Source organism: Pseudophryne corroboree, chromosome 11, assembly GCF_028390025.1.
Source record: "Pseudophryne corroboree isolate aPseCor3 chromosome 11, aPseCor3.hap2, whole genome shotgun sequence".
Taxonomy (NCBI): Eukaryota; Metazoa; Chordata; class Amphibia; order Anura; family Myobatrachidae; genus Pseudophryne; species Pseudophryne corroboree.
The window spans coordinates 266,948,204-266,967,382 of record NC_086454.1 but is presented as its reverse complement, the minus strand read 5'-3'; the positions used below and the strand labels follow the sequence as shown (position 1 = coordinate 266,967,382).

The 19,179-nt window shown below is 45.7% G+C and overlaps 1 protein-coding gene across 5 annotated transcripts in view; it reads left to right on the top strand.

The window, feature by feature from the left end:
* Positions 1-19,179, top strand: part of WWOX (WW domain containing oxidoreductase) — a 1,758,901-nt gene that overhangs the window by 1,701,888 nt on the left and 37,834 nt on the right. The gene's annotated exons all lie outside the window — the stretch shown is intronic.

Sequence of the window (19,179 nt, the reverse complement as noted above, 5' to 3'; positions counted from 1 at the left end):
TTAAAAAATGGAGAACAAAAATGTGGAGGTTAAAATAGGGAAAGATCAAGATCCACTTCCACCTCGTGCTGAAGCTGCTGCCACTAGTCATGGCCGAGACGATGAAATGCCATCAACGTCGTCTGCCAAGGCCGATGCCCAATGTCATAGTAGAGAGCATGTAAAATCCAAAAAACAAAAGTTCAGTAAAATGACCCAAAAATCAAAATTGAAAGCGTCTGATGAAAAGCGTAAACTTGCCAATATGCCATTTACGACACAGAGTGGCAAGGAACGGCTGAGGCCCTGGCCTATGTTCATGGCTAGTGGTTCAGATTCACATGAGGATGGAAGCACTCATCCTCTTGCTAGAAAAATTAAAAGACTTAAGCTGGCAAAAGCACAGCAAAGAACTGTGCGTTCTTCTAAATCACAAATCCCCAAGGAGAGTCCAATTGTGTCGGTTGCGATGCCTGACCTTCCCAACACTGGATGGGAAGAGCTTGCGCCTTCCACTATTTGCACGCCCCCTGCAAGTGCTGGAAGGAGCACCCGCAGTCCAGTTCCTGATAGTCAAATTGAAGATGTCACTGTTGAAGTACACCAGGATGAGGATATGGGTGTTGCTGGCGCTGAGGAGGAAATTGACAAGGAGGATTCTGATGGTGAGGTGGTTTGTTTAAGTCAGGCACCCGGGGAGACACCTGTTGTCCGTGGGACGAATATGGCCATTGACATGCCTGGTCAAAATACAAAAAAAATCACCTCTTCGGTGTGGAATTATTTAAACACAAATGCGGACAACAGGTGTCAAGCCGTGTGTTGCCTTTGTCAAGCTGTAATAAGTAGGGGTAAGGACGTTAACCACCTAGGAACATCCTCCCTTATACGTCACCTGGACCGCATTCATCAGAAGTCAGTGACAAGTTCAAAAACTTTGGATGACAGCGGAAGCAGTCCACTGACCACTAAATCCCTTCCTCTTGTAACCAAGCTCCTGCAAACCACACCACCAACTCCCTCAGTGTCAATTTCCACCTTACACAGGAAAGCCAGTAGTCCTGCAAGCCATGTCACTGGCAAGTCTGACGAGTCCTCTCCTGCCTGGGATTCCTCCGATGCATCCTTGAATGTAACGCCTACTGCTGCTGGCGCTGCTGTTGTTGCTGCTGGGAGTCGATCGTCATCCCAGAGGGGAAGTCGGAAGACCACTTGTACTACTTCCAGTAAGCAATTGACTGTCCAACAGTCCTTTGCGAGGAAGATGAAATATCACAGCAGTCATCCTGCTGCAAAGCGGATAACTCAGGTCTTGTCAGCCTGGGTGGTGAGAAACGTGGTTCCGGTATCCACCGTTAATTCACAGGCAACTAGAGACTTGATTGAGGTACTGTGTCCCCAGTACCAAATACCATCTAGGTTCCATTTCTCTAGGCAGGCGATACCGAAAATGTACACAGACGTCAGAAAAAGAGTCACCAGTGTCCTAAAAAATGCAGTTGTACCCAATGGCCACTTAACCACGGACATGTGGACAAGTGGAGCAGGCAGACTCAGGACTATATGACTGTGACAGCCCACTGGGTAGATGTATTGCCTCCCGCAGCAAGAACAGCAGCGGCGGCACCAGTAGCAGCATCTCGCAAACGCCAACTCGTTCCTAGGCAGGCTACGCTTTGTATCACCGCTTTCCATAAGAGGCACACAGCTGACAACCTCTTACGGAAACTGAGGAACATCATCGCAGAATGGCTTACCCTAATTTGACTCTCCTGGGGATTTGTGACATCGGACAACGCCACCAATATTGTGCGTGCATTACATCTGGGAAAATTCCAGCACGTCCCATGTTTTGCACATACATTGAATTTGGTGGTGCAGAATTATTTAAAAAACGACAGGGGCGTGCAAGAGATGCTGTCGGTGGCCCGAAGAATTGCGGGCCACTTTCGGCATTCAGCCACCACGTGCCGAAGACTGGAGCACCAGCAAACGTTGTGTAAGGTTCTGCAACCCTTTGAACTTGCCACACGTGAAGTCAGTTCAGACACTGCCAGCCTGAGTCAGGTCATTCCCCTCATCAGGCTTTTGCAGAAGAAGCTGGAGACATTGAAGGAGGAGCTAAAACAGAGCGATTCCGCTAGGCATGTGGGACTTGTGGATGGAGCCCTTAATTCGCTTAACCAGGATTCACGGGTGGCCAATCTGTTGAAATCAGAGCACTACATTTTGGCCACCGTGCTCGATCCTAGATTTAAAACCTACGTTGTATCTCTCTTTCCAGCATACACAAGTCTGCAGAGGTTCAAAGACCTGCTGGTGAGAAAATTGTCAAGTCAAGCGGAAGGTGACCCGTCAACAGCTCCTCCTTCACATTCTCCCGCAACTGGGGGTGCGAGGAAAAGGCTAAGAATTCCGAGCCCACCCGCTGGCGGTGATGCAGAGCAGCCTGGAGCGAGTGCTGACATCTGGTCCGGACTGAAGGACCTGTCAACGATTACTGACATGTCGTCTACTGTCACTGCATATGATTCTGTCACTATTGAAAGAATGGTGGAGGATTATATGAGTGACCGCATCCAAGTAGGCACGTCAGACAGTCCGTACGTATACTGGCAGGAAAAAGAGGCAATTTGGGGGCCCTTGCACAAACTGGCTTTATTTTACCTAAGTTGCCCTCCCTCCAGTGTGTACTCCGAAAGAGTGTTTAGTACAGCCGCTCACCTTGTCAGCAATCGGCGTACGAGGTTACTTCCAGAAAATGTGGAGAAGATTATGTTCATCAAAATGAATTATAATCAATTCCTCCGTGTAGACATTCACCAGCAATTGCCTCCAGAAAGTACACAGGGATCTGAGATGGTGGATACCAGTGGGGACGAATTAATAATCTGTGAGGAGGGGGATGTACACAGTGAAAGGGGTGAGGAATCGGAGGATGATGATGAGGTGGACATCTTGCCTCTGTAGAGCCAGTTTGTGCAAGGAGAGATTGATTGCTTCTTTTTTGGTGTGGGCCCAAACCAACCAGTCCTTTCAGTCACAGTCGTGTGGCAGACCCTGTCGCTGAAATGATGGGTTCGTTAAAGTGTGCATGTCCTGTTTATACAATATAAGGGTGGGTGGGAGGGCCCAAGGACAATTCCATCTTGCACCTCATTTTTTCTTTCATTTTTCTTTGCATCATGTGCTGTTTGGGGACTATTTTTTTAAGTGCCATCCTGTCTGACACTGCAGTGCCACTCCCAGATGGGCCAGGTGTTTGTGTCGGCCACTTGTGTCGCTTAGCTTAGTCACACAGCGACCTTGGTGCGCCTCTTTTTTTCTTTGCATCATGTGCTGTTTGGGGACAATTTTTTTGAAGTGCCATCCTGTCTGACACTGCAGTGCCACTCCTAGATGGGCCAGGTGTTTGTGTCTGCCACTTGTGTCGCATAGCTTAGTCACACAGCGACCTTGGTGCGCCTCTTTTTTTCTTTGCATCATGTGCTGTTTGGGGACAATTTTTTTGAAGTGCCATCCTGTCTGACACTGCAGTGCCACTCCTAGATGTGCCAGGTGTTTGTGTCGGCCACTTGTGTCGCTTAGCTTAGCCATCCAGCGACCTCGGTGCAAATTTTAGGACTAAAAATAATATTGTGAGGTGTTCAGAATAGACTGAAAATGAGTGTAAATTATGGTTATTGAGGTTAATAATACTATGGGATCAAAATGACCCCCAAAATTCTATGATTTAAGCTGTTTTTTAGGGTTTTTTGTAAAAAAACACCCGAATCCAAAACACCCCCGAATCCGACAAAAAATTTTCAGGGAGGTTTTGGCAAAACGCGTCCGAATCCAAAACACGTCCGCGGAACCGAATCCAAAACCAAAACACAAAACCCGAAAAATTTCCGGTGCACATCTCTAGTCATGCATGGTCATTCCAAGGGAAGCAGAATTTGGGGTCGAGCAAGACACTGAGTTGCAGAATTATGCGCATTAGATCTTTGTGTTTAAAAAAAAAATGTGTCAAGCTCCGGACATGTCCACCAGATATACATAGAACCCAGGAGTAGCACATTCCCTCTTGCTTCTATGCTAATTGTCAGAGGAAATGCTATGTAGCCTTACTGGGATGTAAAACCATTGGAACAACATACCTCGCAACATTCTGTCTCCGGAAAGAGGGACTCTTCTGCACGCCGAAGGCAAAAAGGGAGCATGGCCTTGGGAAAAGGGGGCATTGCTTCATGGTAATGACGCGACTGTGAGTCATACCCCCATTTTTGGCTCTATGGGGCCGTAACCAGCACTTTGTGAGCCGCTGGCCATGCCCCCTATCCCTCTCTCCCAGTGTATAGATGCTGAGAGAGCAGCAGGTGATAGAGGGTCTCCCAACTGCCCCCCCCCCCCCCCCCCCCCACACACACACAGCGGGACACCGCAACCTGCGGATGGGACAGTCCAAGAAAAATGGGATTATCATGTGAAAATTGGGACAGTTGGGAGGTACAGTATGAAACAACTATTTATATGTATTTTCTTTCATTTCTCTCACAGACCTGGAAGAGGCAACTCCTTATATCTACGCTCTGTCCTCTTCATCTAATAGTTCTCCTATATCTGCTTTCCAAACCAACTTTTAAGGGTCTCTCATCGGGGTCCCTAAGACATCGGACGTCAATGATAAGCCTTTTGATGAGGGTTGTCTCAGATAAATTTGTAAGGTCTCTTGCCATTACAGCTTGTGACCTACAAAAACTGCTAGAAATTTTTGTGACTTTTGAAAATGTCTTCAAGTGCTTCAGGTCATTTAATAATCTGATGCCACCCACCAGCCAGCTCACACGTGCACTCTGCTCACAGACACTACTCCCTGCTCTCACACACACTCTGCTCACTGACACTACACCTTGCTCACAGACGCACTCTGCTGACTGACACTACACCCAGCTCACACATGCACTCTGCTCACTGACACTACATCCTGCTCACACATGCACTCTGCTCACTGATACTACACCCTGCTCACACATGCACTCTGCTCACTGATACTATACCCTGCAGGGGGAAAGGAATGATGAGGAGGAACAAGAAGGAGAAGGAATGAGGTGTAGGGGCTTTACCTGGCATAACGTGTATAACGGGCTTTACCTGGCATAACGTGTATAAGGGGCTGTACTGTAGCATAACATGTATAAGGGGTACTGCTGTGTGGCTTAACGTGTATAGGGGTACTGCTGTGTGGCGTAATGTATATAAGGGGCACTACTGTGTGGCATAACATGTATAGGGATACTACCACTTTAGTGCAATAGAGGGGACGGCTCTTACACATGCTCATCTGTAGCCAATAACTGTGGTGTAAGCTGACCCCTTATGAGTCATGTGTTCAGAGTGACACAGGTTGCACTCAACATGCTTTTCCATATACAGTATAAACACACTAACAATTAATAATTATGGACACTTTCTCTATCGTCCTAGTGGATGCTGGGGTTCCTGAAAGGACCATGGGGAATAGCGGCTCCGCAGGAGACAGGGCACAAAAGTAAAGCTTTCCGATCAGGTGGTGTGCACTGGCTCCTCCCCCTATGACCCTCCTCCAAGCCAGTTAGATTTTTGTGCCCGGCCGAGAAGGGTGCAATCTAGGCGGCTCTCCTAAAGAGCTGCTTAGAAAAGTTTAGCTTAGGTTTTTTATTTTACAGTGAGTCCTGCTGGCAACAGGATCACTGCAACGAGGGACTTAGGGGAGAAGAAGTGAACTCACCTGCGTGCAGGATGGATTGGCTTCTTGGCTACTGGACATCAGCTCCAGAGGGACGATCACAGGTACAGCCTGGATGGTCACCGGAGCCTTGCCGCCGGCCCCCTTGCAGATGCTGAAGTAAGAAGAGGTCCAGAATCGGCGGCAGAAGACTCCTCAGTCTTCTAAAGGTAGCGCACAGCACTGCAGCTGTGCGCCATTTTCCTCTCAGCACACTTCACACGGCAGTCACTGAGGGTGCAGGGCGCTGGGAGGGGGGCGCCCTGGGAGGCAAATGAATACCTATTTTGGCTAAAAATACCTCACATATAGCCTCCGGAGGCTATATGGAGATATTTAACCCCTGCCAGAATCCGTTAAGAGCGGGAGACGAGGCCGCCGAAAAAGGGGCGGGGCCTATCTCCTCAGCACACAGCGCCATTTTCCCTCACAGAAAGGCTGGAGGGAAGGCTCCCAGGCTCTCCCCTGCACTGCACTACAGAAACAGGGTTAAAACAGAGAGGGGGGGCACTAAATTGGCGTTAGAAATATATAAAAAAGATGCTATAAGGGAAAACACTTATATAAGGTTGTCCCTATATAATTATAGCGTTTTTGGTGTGTGCTGGTAAACTCTCCCTCTGTCTCTCCAAAGGGCTAGTGGGTCCTGTCCTCTATCAGAGCATTCCCTGTGTGTGTGCTGTGTGTCGGTACGTGTGTGTCGACATGTATGAGGACGATGTTGGTGAGGAGGCGGAGCAATTGCCTGTAATGGTGATGTCACTCTCTAGGGAGTCGACACCGGAATGGATGGCTTATTTAGGAAATTACGTGATAATGTCAACACGCTGCAAGGTCGGTTGACGACATGAGACGGCCGACAAACAATTAGTACCGGTCCAGACGTCTCAAAAACACCGTCAGGGGTTGTAAAACGCCCGTTTACTTTAGTCGGTCGACACAGACACAGACAGGGACACTGAATCCAGTGTCGACGGTGAATAAACAAACGTATTCCTTATTAGGGCCACACGTTAAAGGCAATGAAGGAGGTGTTACATATTTCTGAAACTACAAGTACCACAAAAGAGGGTATTATGTGGGATGTGAAAAAACTACCGTAGTTTTTCCTGAATCAGATAAATTAAATAAAGTGTGTGATGATGCGTGGGTTCCCCCCGATAGAAAATTATGGGCGGTATACCCTTTCCCGCCAGAAGTTAGGGCGCGTTGGGAAACACCCCTTAGGGTGGATAAGGCGCTCACACGCTTATCAAAACAAGTGGCGGTACCGTCTATAGATAGGGCCGTCCTCAAGGACCAGCTGACAGGAGGCTGGAAAATATCATAAAAAGTATATACACACATACTGGTGTTATACTGCGACCAGCGATCGCCTCAGCCTGGATGTGCAGAGCTGGGGTGGCTTGGTCGGATTCCCTGACTAAAAATATTGATACCCTTGACAGGGACAGTATTTTATTGACTATAGAGCATTTAAAGGATGCATTTCTATATATGCGAGATGCACAGAGGGATATTTGCACTCTGGCATCAAGAGTAAATGCGATGTCCATATCTGCCAGAAGATGTTATGGACACGACAGTGGTCAGGTGATGCAGATTCCAAACGGCACAAAGGTGTATTGCCGTATAAAGGAAGAGGAGTTATTTGGGGTCGGTCCATCGGACCTGGTGGCCACGGCAACTGCTGAAAAATCCGCCGTTTTTACCCTAAGTCACATCTCTGCAGAAAAAGACACCGTCTTTTCAGCCTCAGTCCTTTCGTCCCTATAAGATCATATCTGCCCAGGGATAGAGGAAAGGGAAGAAGACTGCAGCAGGCAGCCCATTCCCAGGAACAGAAGCGTTCCACCGCTTCTGACAAGTTCTCAGCATGGCGCTGAGACCGTACAGGACCCCTGGATCCTACAAGTAGTATCCCAGGGGTACAGATTGGAATGTCGAGACGTTTCCCCTTCGCAGGCTCCTGAAGTCTGCTTTACCAAGGTCTCCCTCCGACAAGGAGGCAGTATGGGAAAAAATTCACAAGCTGTATTCCCAGCAGGTGATAATTAAATTACCCCTCCTACTACAAGAAAAGGGGTATTATTCCACACTATATTGTGGTACTGAAGCCAGAAGGCTAGGTGAGACTTATTCTAAAAAATTTTTTGAACACTTACAAAGGTTCAAATCAAGATGGAGTCACTCAGACCAGTGATAACGAACCAGGAAGAAGGGGACTATATAGTGTCCCGGGACATCAGGGATGCTTACCTCTATGTCCCAAAATTTGCCCTTCTCACTAAGGGTACCTCAGGTTCGTGGTGCAGAACTGTCGCTATCAGTTTCAGACGCTGCCGTTTGGATTGTCCACGGCACCCCGGGTCTTTACCAAGGTAATGGCCGAAATGATGATTCTTCTTCGAAGAAAAGGCGTCTTAATTATCCCTTACTTGGACGATCTCCTGATAAGGGCATAGTCCAGGGAACAGTTGGAGGTCGGAGTAGCACTATCTCGGATACTGCTACAACAGCACGGGTGGATTCTAAATATTCCAAAATCGCAGCTGATCCCGACGACACGTCTGCTGTGCCTAGGGATGATTCTGGACACAGTCCAGAAAAAGGTGTTTCTCCCGGAAGAGAAAGCCAGGGAGTTATCCGAGCTAGTCAGGAACCTCCTAAAAACAGTGCATCATTGCACAAGGGTCCTGGTAAAAATGGTGGCTTCCTACGAAGCAATTCCATTCGGCAGATTTCACGCAAGAACTTTTCAGTGGGATCTGCTGGACAAATGGTCCGGATCGCATCTTCAGATGCATCAGCGGATAACCCTATATCCAAGGACAAGGGTGTCTCTCCTGTGGTGGTTATAGAGTGCTCATCTTCTAGAGGGCCGCAGATTCGGCATTCAGGATTGGATGCTGGTGACCACGGAGCCCAGCCCGAGAGGCTGGGGAGCAGTCACACAAGGAAAAAATTTCCAGGGAGTGTGATCAAGTCTGGAGACTTTTCTCCACATAAATATACTGGAGCTAAGGGTAAATTTATAATGCTCTAAGCTTAGCAAGACCTCTGCTTCAAGGTCAGCCGGTATTGATCCAGTGGGAAAAACATCACGGCAGTCGCCCACGTAAACAGACAGGGCGACACAAGAAGCAGGAGGGCAATGGCAAAAACTGCAAGGACTTTTCGCTGGGCGGAAAATCATGTGATAGCACTGTCAGCAGTGTTTCATCCCGGGAATGGAAACTGGGAAGCAGACTTCCTCAGCAGGCACGACCTCCACCCGGGAGAGTGGAAACTTCATCGGGAAGTTTTTTCCACATGATTGTAAACCGTTGGGAAATACCAAAGGTGGACATGATGGCGTCCCGTCTGAACAAAAAACGGGACAGGTATTGCGCCAGGTCAAGAGACCCTCAGGCAATAGCTGTGGACGTTCTGGTAACACCGTGGGTGTACCAGTCGGTGTATGTGTTCCCTCCTCTGCTTCTCATACCTAAGGTGCTGAGAATTATAAGACGTAGAGGAGTAAGAACTATACTCATGGCTCCGGATTGGCCAAGAAGGACTTGGTACCCGGAACTTCAAGAGATGCTTACAGAGGTCTTATGGCCTCTGCCGCTAAGAAGGGACTTGCTTCAGCAAGTACCATGTCTGTTCCAAGACTTACCGCAGCTGCGTTTGTCGGCATGGCGGTGGAAAGCCGGATCCTAAGGGAAAAAGGCATTCCGGAAGAGGTCATTCCTACCCTGGTCAAAGCCAGAAAGGAGGTGACCGCACAACATTATCACCACATGTGGCGAAAATATGTTGCGTGGTGTGAGGACAGGAAGGCCCCACAAAGAAATTTCAACTCGGTCGTTTCCTGCATTTCCTGCAAACAGGAGTGTCTATGGGCCTCAAATTGGGGTCCATTAAGGTTCAAATTTCGGCCCTGTCGATTTTCTTCCAGAAAGAATTGGCTTCAGTTCCTGAAGTCCAGAAGTTTGTCAAGGGAGTATTGCATATACAACCCCCTTTTGTGCCTCCAGTGGCACTGTGGGATCTCAACGTAGTTCTGGGATTCCTCAAATCACATTGGTTTAAAACCAGTCAAATCTGTGGATTTGAAGCATCTCACATGAAAAGTGACCATGCTCTTGGCCCTGGCCTGGACCAGGCGAGTGTCAAATTGGTGGTTTTTTCTCAAAAAAGCCCATATCTGTTTGTCCATTCGGACAGGGCAGAGCTGCGGACTCGTCCCCAGTTCTCTCCCTAAGGTGGTGTCAGTGTTTCACCTGAACCAGCTTATTGTGGTGCCTTGCACCTACTAGGGACTTGGAGGACTCCAAGTTGCTAGATGTTGTCAGGGCCCTGAAAATATGTTTCAGGACGGCTGGAGTCAGGAAAACTGACTTGCTGTTATCCTGTATGCACCCAACAAACTGGGTGCTCTTGCTTCTAAGCAGACTATTGCTAGTTGGATGTGTAATACAATTCAGCTTGCACATTCTGTGGCAGGCCTGCCACAGCCAAAATATGTAAATGCCCATTCCACAAGGAAGGTGGGCTCATCTTGGGCGGCTGCCCGAGGGGTCTCGGCTTTACAACTTTGCCGAGCAGCTACTTGGTCAGGGGCAAACACGTTTGCTAAATTCTACAAATTTGATACCCTGGCTAAGGAGGACCTGGAGTTCTCTCATTCGGTGCTGCAGAGTCATCCGCACTCTCCCGCCCGTTTGGGAGCTTTGGTATAATCCCCATGGTCCTTTCAGGAACCCCAGCATCCACTAGGACGATAGAGAAAATAAGAATTTACTTACCGATAATTCTATTTCTCGGAGTCCGTAGTGGATGCTGGGCGCCCATCCCAAGTGCGGATTATCTGCAATACTTGTACATAGTTACAAAAATCGGGTTATTATTGTTGTGAGCCATCTTTTCAGAGGCTCCGCTGTTATCATACTGTTAACTGGGTTTAGATCACAAGTTGTACGGTGTGATTGGTGTGGCTGGTATGAGTCTTACCCGGGATTCAAAATTCCTCCCTTATTGTGTACGCTCGTCCGGGCACAGTACCTAACTGGCTTGGAGGAGGGTCATAGGGGGAGGAGCCAGTGCACACCACCTGATCGGAAAGCTTTACTTTTGTGCCCTGTCTCCTGCGGAGCCGCTATTCCCCATGGTCCTTTCAGGAACCCCAGCATCCACTACGGACTCCGAGAAATAGAATTATCGGTAAGTAAATTCTTATTATTAAAACTTCTCAGTAGCTAAAACCTACCCAACTTCCCTTAGGAAGGGGAAAGCGATCTATGTTATTATTAATTACAGTCTACTGATAAGCACCTCCACACTGTGCATCCCTGTGCATGGAATATTTCAGCATTCACATCAGTGCTTGCCTATTATGTTCCTGTCTAGATTCTCTACCAAACACATTTCTGTCAGCAGACAACTGACCTACAAGTCAGAAATTACCAAGCGCTCATTGATTTATATATGAAAACTTCCAAGTTTCTGGATTTAGTTGTTATTTAACATTTTTTGCACAGCTTTCACTCAAACGCAGCAGAGAGCCGCATGCTGAGAGAGTTATCACACACTGATGGCTCTCTGATGGCGGCACTGGACAGCTGTCCATGTTTAGTTCTAGTGAGTAGATTAGGCTACCAATACCATATCTCATCACAACCGCAGAGCAGTTCTATAAAGTCATTATCAGTGGCCCTATCGTATTTTATGCTTCACATTGTAAGGAAAACATTAATAGACAGAGTCTGGCAACCTCTGATTTCAATTAGACTAACAGGGTAGAAAGAGCCCAGTAATCTTCAGTTTAATGACGCTGAAGGTGATGATAATCTATTAATGTAATTCCTTTCAACGCAAGAGACAGGGAACAAAAAATAATGAAACTGGTGTGGACGAGACATATGGAAGTGTGGCGGGCGGCGCAGTGCGGAGATGGAGTGTGTGTTTGTTCTTTAGCCTATAAAAATGCAATTTTTGAAAACAAGAACAAGTCATTTTACTAGATGTACAACTGCAAGTGCCTGTCTGAGACCATAAATCCTGATCATTGGTGTTTAAAGTACAAGAAAAACTTCCTTTCATTGGAACCAGCCAAGCAGAGACGCAGGCTCTTCACTAATCACCGCAGCTGGTGCTGTTAACCTGTTCTGTTCTATAGTCATGTGGATGCCTCCTGTACAGTAGTAAGGTATTTAGCCAGTGTAAGGCTTATTTTCTATGATAAATGCAATGAGCAGGAAGGTATTAGAGGTGTAATAATGAGCCTTACTCTAGACAGACCTATAAAGAAAAAGGTTTTAATGTATGTTCAGAATATAGTGTTGCATCATAGCTAATATAAATGCAAACCTTCCATGCATGTGGGATTATTAGCCAGGCATGTCCAAACTGCGGCCCTCCAGCTGTTGAGAAACTACACATCCCAGCATGCCCTGACACAGCTTTAGCATTCTGACAGCAAAACTGTGTCCGGGCATGCTGGGATATGTAGTTTCACAACAGCTGGAGGGCCACAGTTTGGACATGCCTGCATTAGGCAGACAGGGTAAAGAAATAGAGATGTTTACTAGTGTTTGTAACACTAGTACAATACATGTAAATGAGACTGACAGTGGGGCCCATTGCTTCCATGTATAGTATACCTACTCACATTTCTACTGACGTTCAAAAGAGGTTCTGTATATTTTGTCCACACTAATATAATGTATACATGATTAGAATGTTGCTGTGGGTTTGGGGGTGGTGGGATTGGGGGGTGTGCCCCCTGTGCTGGCATGGCTTGGCTGCTTTAGGTTGGCACACTCTAACACTTAATTAACACTAATGTCTTTCCTAGTCACATTTTATATTATCTGAATCACACCTATCACTTACATAGCACCTATGTGCTTCTTAATTAACCCTTACTAATTTCTTTATTTTCACCTGTGTGCTGCCCTGGGGTGGCCAGCCTGTGCCGGCATGATGGGGTTCTGCACCACAGACCCATACCTAGTGTTAAGGACCCCCAGTGAGACGGAGACGTTTTGACGTTTGGCCTGGGGGCTTAGCCCTATATCTGCAGATGTAAGCAACCAAGATATCTGTATTTTCTGATATTATGTAGTATTATTTGTGTGCATTAGGGATACCAACATGTTTTTTTTTTTTACCTAGATAACAAGCAGCTTTACTTGGCTTTGAACTTACAGTTCTAAGCGTAACCTAAAGATCGGGGTACCTGTCCTATTGCAGACCAGTCTTACCTCTTGAATGACTACATTCAACTTGGTCACATATACTGTATAGGTGGCCAGCAATTGGGCACACTGGGGGCATTGCCACTTAAGTGCAGGCTGGAAGAAGATGGCACACATAGATCATTATGTGGCATAAGTCTTGTTTGGGGTATATACACTGCAGCATCATCCCATGTCACTAATATCGGCAATTATAAAATTGCAGCACACGTGTTACTGTCCTGCTTCCCTAGTGAAGTGGGCAGGGGTGGAGCTCGTGACATGATCAGCATTGGATTGTATCTTCATGGCCCAACACTTGCTGCGTGATGCTGTGAGTTGTAGCACTGCGTGGCGGGCAGTGGTACGTTACTCCCTGCACAAGTATACGTACACTCTTAGGGGGAGATTTACTAAGCAGTGATAAAAGTGGAGAAGTTGCCCACGGCAACCAATCAGCACTGACGTAACATTTATAATTTGCATACTTTAAAAGTATGCAGAGCAGCTGACTGGTTGCCATGGGCACTTCTCCACTGGTTCACTTCTCCACTTTCATCACCGCTTAGTACATGCCCCCCTTCGTAACATTATAGTGGATCTGTCACTTATGCACAGGGGGAGGGAGCCATTTTGTAATGGAAATATAATTATGAGAAGGATAAGTTACTGTTGAGTTGATGGGCTGGATATTGGTTTATCCCAGAAAATCTCCACTGTGAATATTTCCTGTATGCAGGTTACACAACAGTCGGTGGTGATTTGCAGCAATCCATTCATCATAGATCCTGACTTTTCAGACCTCCCATCAGGGCATTGTGGTAGGTAGCCCAGGGAATTTGAGGTAGGACATAAGATGCTATTTAGAGAGTCTGGGAGAGCAATCACTATTTTAGAAATCTAGGATATGTTCAGGGGAAAGGTAGCCAGCTATGCTCTTCCAGTAAATGATGGAACATAATCAAACGTTTCATACTGTTTAGTTGCATGGTTACTGCTAAGCTACAATTCCACAAAAGTGAAAAACACTCTGTGGTTTAATGACACTGGGGTAGATGTACTAAGCCTTGGAGCATGATAAAGTGAGAGATATAAAGTACCAGCCACTCCACACCTAACGGCCATGTTAAGACAGGAGCTGATTGGTTGGTACTTTATCTCTCTTTAATTTCTCACTCTCCAAGGCTTAGTACATTTGCCCCACTGTTTGTATAACAAGGACACTGAGGAAATATGGTTAGAAGTCCGGTGGAATCTCCTTGTGTTCTTGGTTTCCATTTCCCCCAGTATAAAGCAGAGTTTCCCAATCTCCGCCATTACAGTCCATGTTTTAAGGATACACATGCTTGAGTCCAGAGGGTTAAATCAAATTAACTGAGGTACTAACTTAAGTAACCTGTGCTCATGCAAGAATATCCTTTAAACCTGGCTTGTAATGGCAGAGTTTGGGGAACTCTTGTATAAAGCACCATGAACAAGATTGTAAGTACCTTGGGTAGGAAAATTGTAGTATTCTTTGCTTAGTGATTTGGAACATTATATGTGCTATAAAAATATACTAAGTAAAATAAATGAATATTCTTTTTCATGAAATTATATTGTAATTTTAGCAGCATACTACTATGGACAATATAATGCATTTCTCCCTCTCTTGTTTAATCTTATTTATTATCTTCTTACTGATTTTGTAGCATTTTCTTTAATTTAACTATAAGTTGCTCAGTGGTCGATAATGAAATCAATACCTTTTACATTCTTTAATATAAGTGTCATAAAATAGTGTTTTAAGAGAAAAATGAAATGTATATTTAATTACGTTAAGCAATCTGAACATTCTCAAACATATCACACCTGTCATATGCTTTCTGGGCTGCTCTCTACTACCTTCAGCTATATCAGGCCAAACCTGCAAGAGAATAGCTGAGAAAGTTGTACAGAAATTAGCGTGTCTATAAGGGGTGCAGGGAGAGGTGCTTACACGGAACCCGGTGTTAAGAGGGCCCCCTGTGCCACCTTCCCTACACCCAGGATGACTCCACTGAGATGGTCCCAATGCAGAATATCACAAACACGCCGGAGCATTGCCATCCTTTTGAAAACGTCCTATGACAGAGTATTTCCGTAGTTCCTTTCTCTTTAGGATCTCCAGTGTTTATACACGGTCGAGTCACATTATTGTGACTACCAGCTAATAACCAGAGTAATCGCCGTGTGCAGCACGGACTGCAGCTAGACAGGCTGAACACTCAATTTAGAGACACGTCTGGTAGCCCCCAGGTTCATTGTGACGATGAGCTGCTCCACTGTAGCGTGTCGGCTGGCCCTCCAACACCTTCGTAGCCGACGTTCACCTCTCACATCAGTGGCACTTGGTGATCCACAGTTTCCACATCAGTTATTCACAGTGGTGCCACGATACACCTTCACCACAGCAGCACGTGAACAGTACACAAACTGCGCCATTTCCAAAATACTGCCACCCTTCCCCCAAAAGCCAATAATCATCCCTTTCTGCAACTCTGATAAATCGCCCTTTTTACAGATGACAGCAACGAGTGATGTGTGTGCAGACGGCCTATCGCACTCCTTATATACTCAATAAGCCAGCGTACGACACGTGACATACTTCATTGGCTACGCACTGCCGATGTCAAATGTAGGAGGTGTCCATAATATGACTGAACGGTGTATATTAGCTTGTACTCATGTGTTTCAGTGGCCAGGGCTTAGTTCTGTGCACTGTTACAGTGTGTGTGGGCTAGGATTTATTAAGCGGTATAATTTATCTGCATGTTACCAGCCGCAAGATGATGTAGGGCCCTCTGTCGGGTCTGGGTCTTCTTACCGGGACAGTGATTAAAATGGGTCGGCTTTATCCTCTTAAATGACTCATGATCCTCTGGAGGTTTCTCTATGACCCCGATGGCTTGCAGCCCGAGTCCTCTTGTATTAATCCTTTCTCTCACCTTTTCTTTCTGTACTGCTTTTCCTTTGGTTCTAATTACTCCAGTAACTGTGTTACTTTTCTGACCAAAAAAATGCTCCTGAAATTAACAGTGAAATTAATTATTTATTTGTTTGTTTATTTATTTGTTTTTACCAATCTCTTAAAGTGTGTACACACGGTGAGATCCTTGCTATGCCTGATTTTGACTATGCAATTTCCATTGAACTACCCCAGAGCCCAGATTTCGACTATTTATACTTTACATTTTGACTAAGTGCCAATTTTTACTATACTTTGTACTAGATAGTACACTAGTCAAGACTGACTTGCCTGCACAGTCTATCTAGCCTTGCGATACCGACCCCACTGGAGTGCGCATCGTTATCGAACCGGTATCGCAAGCTGCCTAACACCTTGAGATGTGCACTAACTTTCCTTAAGATTTTGTCTATATAGTCAAAATCTTACAGATTTATCTCACCGTGTGTACACACCTTTACTTTAGTACTTCACTATGACCATCATTTTTTATTTGTGGAATACTTATGAATTGTCGAAAAGTGTATCCCTATTGCCAGTGACAGTGATAATTTTCCCTTAGCCCACTCATGAAAGAGGTTAGTGCATGGGATCAAGACAGCATTATGGTCCTGGGCACCCAGTGACTTCCCTTTCCCGCTACAGTAACTTCCCTTACCAGCTACAGTGACTTCTCTTTCCAGGTACAATGACTTCCCTTTCCAGGTACAATGACTTTCCTTTCCAGGCACAATGACTTCCCTTTCCAGGTACAATGACTTCCCTTACCAGCTACAGTGACTTCCCTTTCCAGGTACAATGACTTCCCTTTCCAGGTACAATGACTTCCCTTTCCAGCTACAGTGACTTCCCTTTCCAGGTACAATGACTTCCCTGTCCAGATACAATGACTTCCCTTTCCAGGTACAATGACTTCCTTTTCCAGTACAATGCCTTCTTTTTCCAGTTAGAGTAACTTCCCTTTCCAGCTACAATGATTTCCCTTTGTTGCACTTCCTGTATAAAATTCTTGTAAAAAAAGTTTCGACCACACTCCACAAACTCTTCTGCTCGTTCCTTGCTATGTGTTTACTTTTGGGATTGTTGGGGATAACTTTGGTTCCATTGCATTTTTCCATCTCTAGTGCTCTCCTTCATTCCACCAGAAAGCCTTAGCTCATATCATCGTCCCTTAATAGGTACGATTATGCAACATAAAGTTTCCTGAAGGACAATCCAGTGTGTTCTAGGACATACTGAAGCAGAGCTCCTAGAACATTTTCATCGCATAACAAAAAGTAATGTTTTCCTCTGTACATTAATCTAAGGACATGAATAAATATATCCTACTTTGGAGCCAGTGCAGTGATTCCCCTTAAACAACTAATACCCCTTTCAGACAGAAGATGAAATTACCGGGTGAAGTAGTTCCACCCGGTAATTTCATGTAACACACGGGTCCTTTTTCTGTGTGAAAGGGTCAACCCGTGTTGCAATTCCCGGGACTTCGACCCAGGAATTTACCAGGGTCGGAGACACGGGAATTAGGAGACGGGTTGACCTTTTCACACAGACAAAATACCCGTGTTGATCTGCAAATTTCCGGGTCTAAATTTTCGACCCGGTAATTTGCATGTCTATGTGAAGGGGGGGTCAGGCAGGTCCCGGCAAAACGACCCGGCACTGAAATGCCAGGTAATTGCCGGGACTTTCAGACTTTTCTGTCTGAAAGAGGTATAAGTAATATTTTAACATAAATGTGAGCAATGTTGAAAAATTATTCAGATTTGTAATTTGAAGAGGTGTTCTTACTTTGGTAAAAATGTTTGGGGGTTACCACACTGCTAGTGGCTCCTTCCTTGGACCAACCTTTTATATAATGCACCCGTCTCTATGTACTGTACATGTATGCAGAATCTCTGCTTAATTACTGCACAAGCATTGTAGGAGAGTAGTGGGAAAGGATGGATCCAAGGTTTGGTTGTAACAACATTGTAGGAGTAACGGGAAAGACAGATCCAAAATTGGGCTTTAACAACATCTAGATCAGTGTTTCCCAACCTCGGTCCTCAAGGCACACTAACAGTCCTGGTTTTAGTGATATACAGGCTTGAACACAGGTGACTTTATTAGTACCTCAGTTATTTTGATTTAACCATCTGTGCTGAAGCCTGGATATCACTAAAACCTGCACCGTTGGTGTGCCTTGAGGACCGTGGTTGGGAATGCCTGATCTAGATACTGATCGGAAGTTTTAATAAGGAATTGATTATGGTATCCGGTTTCTAGGTCGACAGTAACTAGGTCGGCAGGTCAAAAGGTCGACATGAGTTTTTCACAATTGTTTTCTTTTTTTGACCTTTTTCACACTTAACGATACATGTGGACTACGATTGGGAATAGTAACCTGCGCGAGGCACCTTGCTTTCAAGCTTGCCATGCGAGGGTACACCGTGCACTAATTGGAGTTCCCGATCACTGTACGTTGAAATCGACACCAAGAAAACATAAAAAACTCATGTCGACCTTTTGACCTGTTGACTTACACCATGTCGACCTAGAGGCCCTGTCGACCTAGTTACTGTCGACAAATAGTGGTCGACCTAGTTACTGTCGACCTTGCATACCACACCCTTGATTATATACTGTAAGAGTAAGTTCTGAGGGACTGCTCCTTGACAGGGCTGTAGTAACTAAGTGTGTGCACATAGCGCTGCAGGGTAGGGGGCGCTGTTGGTGGCACTTGTAAATTATCGGTTTTAATTACTTTCACTTGCAACTTCCCCCATTTTTGAAGCCCAGCGTCTCCTGATCGCCCCTGTCTCCTACCCTGACCTCTTCTGTCGCTAATACCTATACAACATTCATGAACTCAACTTGAGATTTCTTTGTTATTGCGTAACACTGCCCTTTATTATATTTCAAGATGCTGACATACCTGGGATTCAAACCCATTGCCTTGTGCATTGCTATCAAACAATCTATTCATTGATCTGTCTGCCCTTGCATGGAAAGGTAGAAAATTCTAAGACAGAGAATTCTAACTATTTGAAGCTTACCCTGTACTTTGTGAAAAAATTATCAGCATTGCGGCTGAGCAGATCTATATAGTGTGTGACTGCAAGAGATTAGATGTGTGGCTGCACACTACATAGATCTGCTCAATTGCAATGCTGATTTTTTTCTTACGACATACCAGTAGCTTCATATAGTGTTCATAGTTTTTCTGCAGAATCACATAGCTCAATGAGTAGGGTGCAAGG